At 32.8% G+C, this 10,796-nt stretch overlaps 1 protein-coding gene across 1 annotated transcript in view; it reads right to left on the bottom strand.

Moving 5' to 3' along the window:
• LOC148950873 (anaphase-promoting complex subunit 13) overlaps window positions 1-10,161 on the bottom strand; it is a 103,400-nt gene extending 93,239 nt beyond the window's left edge. Inside the window, exon 1 of the mRNA XM_089090488.1 lies at window positions 10,114-10,161. The gene's annotated coding sequence lies outside the window, so the exon portion shown is untranslated. The remainder of the gene's footprint in view (window positions 1-10,113) is intronic.
• Between the last annotated feature and the right edge of the window lie 635 nt (window positions 10,162-10,796).

Raw genomic sequence — 10,796 nt, 5'->3', positions numbered from 1 at the left:
TAAATGACCATGAAATATTGTTTTTTTTTTTTGTTGTTCTTGTTAACGTAGATAGATCTATGGGAAAATTATTACTACTACTACTAATTATTCATTGGACACGTATGATTTACAGTTAGTTATAGTTCGACTGTTGTCAGAAGCAGCAGCAGCAGCATTTATCAATTTAAAAGACCTTTCATATTCTTTCTGTGTGGTCCCTCAATGTCGTGAAAAACAACCTTTTCAGCTAAAATAATTTCAAAATTGTCAGAAAATGTTTGTGAAAAAGCCGAAAAAATCTATTATTGCTATACTATTTGGCAGGAGCCCTACGATCAAATAAAAGCCATGGCCACAACCATACCAATACAATTTATACGGGGACTTGATGTTTTCAATAGTATTGAACCGAACTCGTGGCTGATTATTGATGATTTGTCTGAATCCATTGAACAGTTCTCACAGGAAATGCTACAACTATTCACCGTTCGCTCCCACCATGAACACAATCGTTTCATCAGAGCAAATGTATGCAAACCCTTGCTTTGAATTGCACTATCTATATTATCTATTGAGTTGTTCGTGATTCTAGCTCACTAATAACTCTCAATAAACAGATATACCCCGGCGCCCCTAAATTTCTGTTGTCAGCGTACACTCAGGTGACTAATAAGCCCTACGGTTACATTTTGCTGGATCTTAATCAGAGCACGCCCGAGGATCTACGTGCAGTCACCGATATTTTCGACAAAGAAATTACAGTATGTGTAAAAAAAGGTATGTTTCGAAATAGTGAAGAGGGACAAAAAATCTAGGGGTCAACTGGTCGAAAAAAATTCCTTCAGTCAAACTTGGAAGTCTATTCTAACTGCGGGATGTGGCTATAATTGTCACGAATAAAAATCAATTTATTCACTTTGTGTGGACTGAGGCTGCTTTCAATAAGAAAATTCAAGATATTATTATTTGAATATAATAATTCCCTACCCCTACCCCTCCCCCTCTGGACACCACCTTTATAGGATACCGTCTCTACTTTAAATAAAAAAAATAACGTTTTGGCATTCCTGCTTTCAATAAAAAAAAAAATCCAAGTATTATCACTTAAATATAATAACTCCCTATGCCCCCCACCTCTGGATACCGTCTTGATAGGATACCGTCTCTACTTTAAATCAAAAAATAACTTTTTGGCATCCCTGATTTCAATACAAAAAAAAATCAAGATACTATCACTTAAATATAATAACTCCCTATGCCCCCCCCCCCTCTGGATACCATCTTGATAGGATACAGTCTCTGCTTTAAATTAAAAAAAATAACTTTTTGGCATCCCTGCTTTCAATAAAAAAAATCAAAGATATTATCATTTAAATATAATGCTTCCCTAACCCCCCCCCCTCTGGATACCATGCACCTTGATAGGGTTCCTTCTCTGCTTTAAATTAAAAAAATAATTAACTTTATGGCATCTCTGCTTTAAAAAATAAATAAATTTGACATACTATCATTTTAATATAATATATCCCTTCTCCCCCCCCCCTCTGGATACCACCTTGATAGAATACTGTCTCCACTTTAATTTAAGAAAATAACTTTTTGCCATCCCTGCTTTCAGTAAAAAAAATCAAGGTACTATCACTTAAATATAATAACTTCCTATGCCCCCCCCCCCTCTGGATACCATCATCTTGATAGGATACCGTCCCTGCTTTAAGTAAAAAAAATTTAACTTATTGGCATCCCAGTTTTAAAAAAAATTCGAGGTATTATCATTTAAATATGATAGCTCCCCTCCCCCTCTGGATACCACCTTGCTAGGATACCGTATATTTAATAATTAACTAGGTCACTGTATGGTTCAAACAAACACGCGAAATAACGTTAAACAGTTTAGTGTTCCTTGAAAAAAAATTGAGGGTATGAGTAAAGGGGTACAAAGACAATAACAAAAAGGCGAAATTATTCAGATATACCTCAAACTATTAGAAAACTGAGTCTTAGATTCACCGTGGCATTCAATAAGATCCAAAGGATCTAATTAAAAGGGAGCCCACACAAAAGCCAAATTAGTCCAGTAGCCTATGAGAAATCGCAAAATACCCAAGACAATGAAATTCTTGACTACGAATGATGTAAGGAATTGCAAGTGGACAACTGAATTCGAAATGATTTAAACTCATTTCATAAAGACGATACTTTTTTTGTCAACATTTGCAGAGCTTTGTATATTGCAATATTTGCAATGCAATTGCACATTGCATCTGTCTGGTTTTTATGCAAAGTAACAAGAGACGAAAATTAACGAACCAGATAGTAGTGAAGAATTATGGTATACGAAGTAATATTTGGCAGGGAAAGTCATTGGTGATAAATCGCTAGGGGTGGCACGGTGATTGCGTGATTTTCGGGGATTCGGGGAACCAATTTTTTTTTGGGGTGACACATAGATTTTCGGGGAAATACTCGAAAATTCGGAGATATTGCAAGGCCTGCTTGATTCCTAATCAGGAAAATCGAAATACTAAACCACACGAGAAGCAAACGTTCGTGTATTCGATTCAAGAAAATTCAATTCAAGCAAAATAACTGGTTTCACTGTTAGGTATGAACTGAGATTTAATCCTAACACGAGTGCACTGCTCGAAAGCTGAAATGATACTAATAAGATTCCTTCACTGCGAATTTGTCTACAAAATAATCATGAAATGTCGTTTTCAGATCCAAAACAACATTCAATCATTACCTGAGCTCATTGTGCAGATGTGATGCCAAATTAGACGAGAAAAAGCAACAATATAAAAATGCTTTACTTTTATGCTGTTTAAACTGTTTTTAAAAGGTTTACTTTTACCGTACACAAACTCCTATATTGTTTTGCGTTTTCAGTAAAGCGCTAATTTTCTGTAATCCTACAAACATAGGAAAATATCACCAGTTGATTTATTTGTATTAGTTTTATTGATATATTTTAATAGGCTCTGAAAGAATAATTTTTGTTTGTTTTAAGTTTCAAATTCACTCTTTACTTCACTCGGAAAAATTTATTTTTTTAAAGTAATTATTTTGATAAGTGCGTTGTTATTAAACAGCATGCAAAAATTATAGATTGATTCTTCAAGTCACATCTTGGCCTAGCCTAGTATTTTGATAAAAGATACAAGATTCAACAACTTTACTAAAAATCATTCATGTCTGCTTGACGACCGGTTACAAATAAAGCACATATATGCTTGAAAAACGCAACCAAAACACATTTACTAAATTATAAAACTAACCGAATCATCACTAAAATAAACACAGATAAAGAACAATAAAAAAAGAGATAATTATATTAATTACTGAACAATAAATTATGGAAAAAAATAATAATAAAAATAAAAATAAATGAATAAATAAGCAATAAAAAATAATATAATAAAACGAATATATTATAACAGAACAAAAAACTAAATTACTTAATTGGTCCTCTCTCGTCTTACAGCCCTACACTCACCAACCGCCCGCAAGGAAATGCTTCTTTAACCGGTTTTTAAATTGCGGGATACTTTCCGCTTTCCGAATCGAGTCTGGAAAAGTATTCCAGACCACCGGACCCGAGTGCCTTGCCACATTGCCAGAACGAACCGTACTTCTTGGCTCACTTACCAGGTCTCCAGAATTTCTCGTAGCATATCCATGATAAAATGAGTTAAAACGAAAAAAATCAAACAGTTCGTGGTAACGAACTGTAAGTAAGGAGTGACCCGGCTCAATGGTAACCGAACGTCAAAAAACGGAATTTTGATATCAATAGATACATAAAAAGAATCAAATTTTAATTTTGATTTCAAATATATAAGTTTCATCAAGTTTAATCTTACCCATCAAAAGTTACGTGCCTGATAAAATTTGGCTTATTTCGAAGAAAAGGGGAAAAGACCCCCTAAAAATTATAGAACCTTTTCGAAAATCACACCATCATATTCAGCGTCTCAGAGAACCCTACTGTAGAGGTTTCAAGCTCCTATCTACAAAAATGTGGAATTTTTCATTTTTTGCCAGAAGAAAGATCACGGATGCGAGTTTATTTTTTTTTCTTTTTCCCAGGGGTAATCGTATTAACCCAGTGGTCCTAGAATATCGTGAGAGGGCTCATTCAAACGGAAATTAAAATTTCTAGTGCCTTTTTTAAGTGACCAAAAAAATTGGAGGGCAACTTGGCCCCCTCCCATGCTCATTATTTTCCCAAAGTCACCTGATCAAAATTTTGAGATAGCCATTTTGTTCAGCATAGTCGAAAATCTAATTAATATGTCTTTGAGGATGACTTAATCCTCCACTGTTCCCGGAAGAAGGGCTGCAAGTTATAAACTTTGCCCATTGTTTACATATAGTGTTGGTTAATTGCAAGTAGCTATACAGGCGTTTCCAGGAGGATTTTTTTTCTAGTGGGGGGTCGGGTTTACAATAGGGGATACGTGGGAGGATCTTTCCATGGAGGATATATCCTTGGGGGAAGGGACATTCCTATGAAGGGGGCGCCAGATTTCCTAGCATTATTTAAAAAACGATCATAAATTAAATAAAAAAGCAAGTTTTTTTTCAACTGAAAGTAAGAGGCAACATTAAAACTTAAAACGAACTGAAATTATTACTTATATGAGGGGGTTTGCCCTCTAGTCAATACCTCGCTCTTTACGCTACAGTTTTTTTCAGAACTTTCAAAAGAGCCATCTATTCTAATTAACCGGCCTTTGTGATTCAGAGGTTTGTGATTCGAACAAAATTCGAACCTTAGCGACAAGAGCGAGGTATTGACTAGGGAGCGAACTCCCTAATATACGTAATAAAAATATACGAATATAGAAATTCGTTCACAGAAATTTCATTCACGAAAGACACTCATTCACAGGTTCTGAAAGGTGATATGGGCCTGTTTTCATGAAAACTACGTAGGTCTATTTTGATGCTTAGATTTTGGTTGAAGATCATTAGGTGCAATGAAGACAGACTAGTAAGTGCTGCTTATTATCAGATGTTGAGCTATGATTTGAAAAGGTCGTGGCCATCCCAAATTAAGTCATTACTAGAAAGTGTGGGAATGGCTTACTTATGGAATGACGGTCTTGGTTCCCCTGATCTACCAACAAATTTAGTAAGCCAGGTATGATTTATCTTAGAGGGTCAAGAACTTCAGTATTGGCAAGGGCTGGTTTTAAATTCTGCTACATTGAATCATTATAATCAGGTTAAACCTGGTTTTGGAGAGGAAATTTATTTTAAATTTAATTTACCGGCTATGATTTTATGTCGATGGATTCAGCTTAGGGCGAATTGCCTTCCAATCCAGAGTAGACAAATGGTGTTCGACAGGGGGATAGTACATCCTGATGGTCGGTATGTGTGTCCTCTTTGTAGGGATGAGGACGAAGATTTGGACCATTTTCTCCGAAAGTGCCCGGTGCTCTCTGATTTAAGGGAAAATTACTTACATGGGATTGTTTTGCTGCTTCCAAATATCTTACAAAGTAGTAATCCAACCACAATATTTCGTATTGGTGCGTACATAGAGAAGGGATTAAAAAGAAGGAAATGTTTTTACAATTAATTATTATTAATTATCTGGAATTAAAGTTATTTTTTTTTGGTATTTTACCAGAAGGTATTTTTCGCTATGTATTCATGTTAAGGTGTGTTTGTAATTTGCTCTGTTGTAATTTTTCTATTTTCATATTTTTTGTGTGTATATGGCTCTTGGGCTTTTTGAAATACACGATCTATCTATAGAAATTCGTTACATAAGTTAATTCATAACTTACGTCAGAACAAAATTTTGAGAAAGCCAATTAGCCAAAAAAAAGGAAAATTAATATGCGAATTTCGTTTTAATTATTCATTTACGGTGAGCCAAAACTCGAAGCGGCATTAATTCAAAAACGTTCAGAAATTAAATAAAAAAAACAAGTGTTCTTAACTGATAGCAAGGAGTGACATTAAAACTTAAAACGAACAAAAATTATTCCGTATATGAATGGGGCTTTCCCCTCCTCAACACCTCGCTCTTTACACTACAGTTTTTTTTAGTACTTTCAAAAGAGCCATCTATTCTAATTACTAATTAGTAATTATTATAAGTAATAATAACCGGCCTTTGTGATTCAGAGATTTGTGATTCGAGACTATTTCACCCCTAGGGCTATTGTACAAAGCACTTTATATAATAAAAAGTTTCAATGTTTATTTCGGGGCAGGGTAAATTGTAAAACAAATAATATCATTTATCTGTTGGATTGTACAATTTGTGGCTTACAATATGTGGAGGAAAGTATTAATAATTTATATGAGAGATTTTCGGGGCACAAAAGCACAATTAAAGGTAAAAAACGAATAGCTATCTAGTGCAACATTGTAATAATGGTACCTGTTCTTTAACTAATTTAACTATTACGATTTTAGAAAATTTGGAATTAAGTAATCTAACTAAAGAAGAGAAAAATATAAATTTAGGTAAACGTGAAGACTATTGGATCCATACCCTCGGTACTGCTTATCATTTCGGGTTGAATGATCGAGTGGCTAAATATGGAGAAATGTCTAATGTTGTTGTTAATTGTATAAATGGTCTAATGGATCATCCTTCTTTTAATCATCCCGTTGAACGTAAAAATCGATCAAGAGGGCATAGGAAAAATAATAGAAAAAAGAATATGGATTTAGATATCTATTTGAAGGAATTGTGCAAACTATTTGAGTGTAATGGTATGGCTAGCATAATAAAATGTTTAAATAAGTTCTCAAAAAATAATTAAATAAAATTATTTTGGAATATAAATAATAAAACACCATGTAACTCAAAAATTAGACTGATTTATGATACAGTATGTATTCTTGCTAGAACTAAATGTATTTCAAAAGATAAAAAGTCTGATAAGACTGTTAATAAGGAGAAGAGATTATATCTACCTGTAACTTTTATAAGTAAAAAAATAGAGGATATAAATTTACCTGGAATTTTAAACCAGGCTGGTGTGAAACAGGCCCTTCCTAGTAATTTAAAGTATAAGAATAATCCGATCATAACATATAAATTTTCAGAAACGATAGGACAAATGATTCTTAATTATAATTTAATACTTAAGAATTTTGACACGGATAGTAATTGGAAACCTATTTGTAAGTGTGAGTAATTGTTATCATTTGTTAATCCAACTTACGAACATATTATTACAGGTGATTTAACAATAATAAATCAAATTGAATTGCAGAATATAATGAAAATGGGGGCTAAATTCCGTCTTTCAAATTATCTAAAACCCTCGAATCTGCTTAGGGGGTTAAATAATAATCTAGAAATATTTATTGATAATTGGTGCAAAAAAGAGAAAATTAATAAAAATAGTTTTCAGAATTGAAAAATTTAATTATTAATAAGGTTAGAAATAAGATATATAAGAGGACAAATAAGCATGATAATGATGTGTTTTTTTTTATTCTTAGATAAAACAAGCGATTGATAATATAAAGAGGGATTTTGTAATTGTACCCATTGATAAAGCGAATAATAATTTTGCAATAATTTGTCAGAAGCTTTATTGTGATGTTTTAACAAAGGAGCTTAGTACAACAAATACATATAAAAAGGTTCAAGATGTTAATAATAGTCTATTGATTGGAATAGAGGATATACTTTAAAAAAAATTTAATATTAAGGTTAATGATAATGAGAAAAATTTTCCGTTTTTATATTGGACGGCAAAAGCTCATAAAAATCCCCCGAAACCACGCTTTATTGCGGGTGCAGCAAGGTGCCCGACCAGAGTTGCGGCTACTGACCTGTCGTGTATTTTAGGAGAAATCAAAAATAAATTTGAGGCATATTGCTCGGGAATTAAAATTTTTTTAAAGTTTAATCCATACTGGAGCGTTAATAATTCGCTGCAAGTAATATACTCTCTTGCTTTAGTTTAGCCAAAAGAGTGGACTCGTTTGATTTCACTACATTATATACAAATTTTAGCCATTAATTAAGTATTTATAAATTTTAAAAAAGATTATTAAGAAAGCTTTTCTTTTGTCTAATTAGCCGTTTTAAAAAATTGATACGTATAATAAAAAGGCGAGATGGACTAATTACTTGAATAGTACCACTAGCTCAAGATGTTATAGCCTAGATATGATTTTTGATCTACTAGAATTTGTTCTATTTAATACTTATATAAAATTTAATGGTAATATATATAATCAAAGTAATAGAAATCCAATGGGGGGTAATGCCAGTCCAGTTATGGCGGACCTATTTTTAAATTATTTAGAATATGCTTATATGATGGGTAAAAAGAATCCAAGTAACATATCTAAAATAATAAAAGATATTTAGATGACCTTCTGGTGATAAATTGTTCAAATTTTTTTGAGATTTCAATTAAAATATATCCACCAGAGTTAAAGCTGGAATACAGTAATGGAAATGGCAAATATGACCATTTTCTAGATTTAGAGATTAATGTGGCACCTAATAATACAATAATTTTTAAAATTTATAATAAAACCGACGATTTTAATTTTGAAACAGTTAATTTTCCATTTCCAAAAAGTAAGATTCATTCGAATATAACATATTCATCGTATTTTTCCCAACTATTTAGATATGCAAGAATTTGCACTAATTACATCGATTTTAGAAATAGATGCATATTACTTAGTAAGAAGCTAATGGTAAGAGGTTTTTCCGCCAATAAACTTGCTTGGCATTTTGAAAAGCTTTGTTTTAAGTATAATCAGCTTTTACCAAAGTGTAATAAAAGTTACAAGATATCTTGATTGATATTTTACGGTAACTTGTTGAAGGAATCTGGTTTATTTTCCCGGTAGTTTAGGGTTTGTTGTGACACATGTGGTAAAGATTAAGGTGTGATATTCGGAATTTAATTCTTAGAATTTGAGTGAGAGTGAAATTGTTCCGGAGGGAGGGCTAGTGCTATTTATTTATTTGTATTTAAATCGGCTGAAGGTTCGGCTTTCAGTGTTATTTGAAGGTTGGTTAAGGATGCTTGAAAAAATTTTTCTGGGGTATATATTTTCATTTTTTGGATATTTTGGATTTTGCTAATGTTTATTCCATAGGTGTCACTACATAGGGGTACGCCAGATTATGGCATGGCGCGCTCATATTGTCTGAGTAATGGAATATAAACGCTGAAACCTATTTAGGCAATAAGTTTTCATCTGATGAGCCCCGATATGTGGTAATCACCTTGGGAATATAATGTTTTTGTAGATTTGAGATACTATAGCTTGGTTTCGGAACATTGACGTATACTGATTGATGCTGATTTTGCTCTATTTTGGACTTGATTTTCGGATTGTCGAATTGGATATACTATTTTGTCCTGGGGAACTGGATGGACGTTTTGGGTATAGACCTTGTTCAAGTGCTCATTTTTTTCAGTTACTAAAGTAGGAAGACAGTTTTTTTTTTTTTTTTTTTTTTTTTTTATTTTTTTTGCCAAGTAATTACCGTAATACATTATAAGTAATAAAAACATACGAATATAGAAATTCGTTACATAAGTTAATTCTTAAGTTACATCAGAACTAAATTTCGAGAAAACCAATTAGCCAAAAAAAAGAAAAATTAATATGCAAATTTCGTTTTAATTATTCATGTACGATGAACCAAAATCAAAGCTCCATTAATTCAAAAACGTTCAGAAATTAAAAAAAAAGACAAGTTTTCTTAACTGAAAGTAAGGAGTGACATTAAAACGTAAAACGAACAGAAATTATTCCATATATTAAAGGGGCTTTCCCCTCCTCAACACCTCGCGCTTTACGCTAAAGTTTTTATTGTTTTAAAAAATTAAGTTTTGAGACAAAGTCAAACTTTAGCGCAAAGAGCGAGGTGTTGAGGAGGGAAAGCCCCTTTCATATACGGAATAATTTCTGTTCGTTTTAAGTTTTAATGTCGCTCATTACTTTCAGTTAAAAAAACTTGTTTTTTTAGTTAAGTACTTAAATGATCAGGTGCTAAACCATTCAAAGTCTGAAACACAAAAATACCAATCTGAAAATCTCTAATCTGACCTACATTCAAAATCCTAAGTTTCCTAAAAATCGACTCTGTACTTAAAAGTCCTGTATCATACTTACCAATTAATCTCACTGCTTTATTTTGCTGAATCTATACTTGTTTAAAATAGCACGTAAAATTACTAGCCCAAATCATACATCCATAATTTATATACGGCACAATCCAAGAATGGTATAAAAGAACTAAAATATGAGAAGATAAAAAATGTCTTAAAATCCCGAGGCCACAGGCTACCTTACACGCAACCACATCATCGTGTCTTCTTCAGCTGAGGTTCTGATCAAGAATGAATCTTAGGTAACGCACTCAGGGTTGCCACTGGTGACACTTTAGTGCCACTTTTGACACTTTTTTTTTAAATGGCACTTTTCGGGACACCTGACACTATTAGGACACTTTTTAGCAAAAGTGGCACTTTTTTTGCTAAGTAGCACTATTTTACAAAAAAAAGAACTTTTTCAGACAAAAAACCAGAAGGGAAACTGTTAATGTAGATATGCATCGATATCATTTTTCTGTCAGTTAAGATTCTTATCTTAACTCCGCGCGAGGCAACATTGGATGCAAGAATCTTTCTGTGCGATGAGAAACGTAAACGTGTTTGTCTCTATCTGTGTGTGAGAAATTTTTCTATTCTTGTTCTTATCACTGATAAGCGAAGATCACCCAGTGATCTTCGGTACGTGGTGGAGAACCACGTGTCATACATGTCACCAAATGTCATACATAACCATCATACTAA

The sequence above is a fragment of the Artemia sp. Qi Xiang Cuo genome, chromosome 6 (genome assembly GCF_049724085.1).
Source record: "Artemia sp. Qi Xiang Cuo chromosome 6, ASM4972408v1, whole genome shotgun sequence".
Lineage (NCBI taxonomy): Eukaryota > Metazoa > Arthropoda > Branchiopoda > Anostraca > Artemiidae > Artemia > Artemia sp. Qi Xiang Cuo.
The sequence above is the reverse complement of the archived record's forward strand: the minus strand, read 5'-3'. Positions and strand labels throughout refer to the sequence as shown.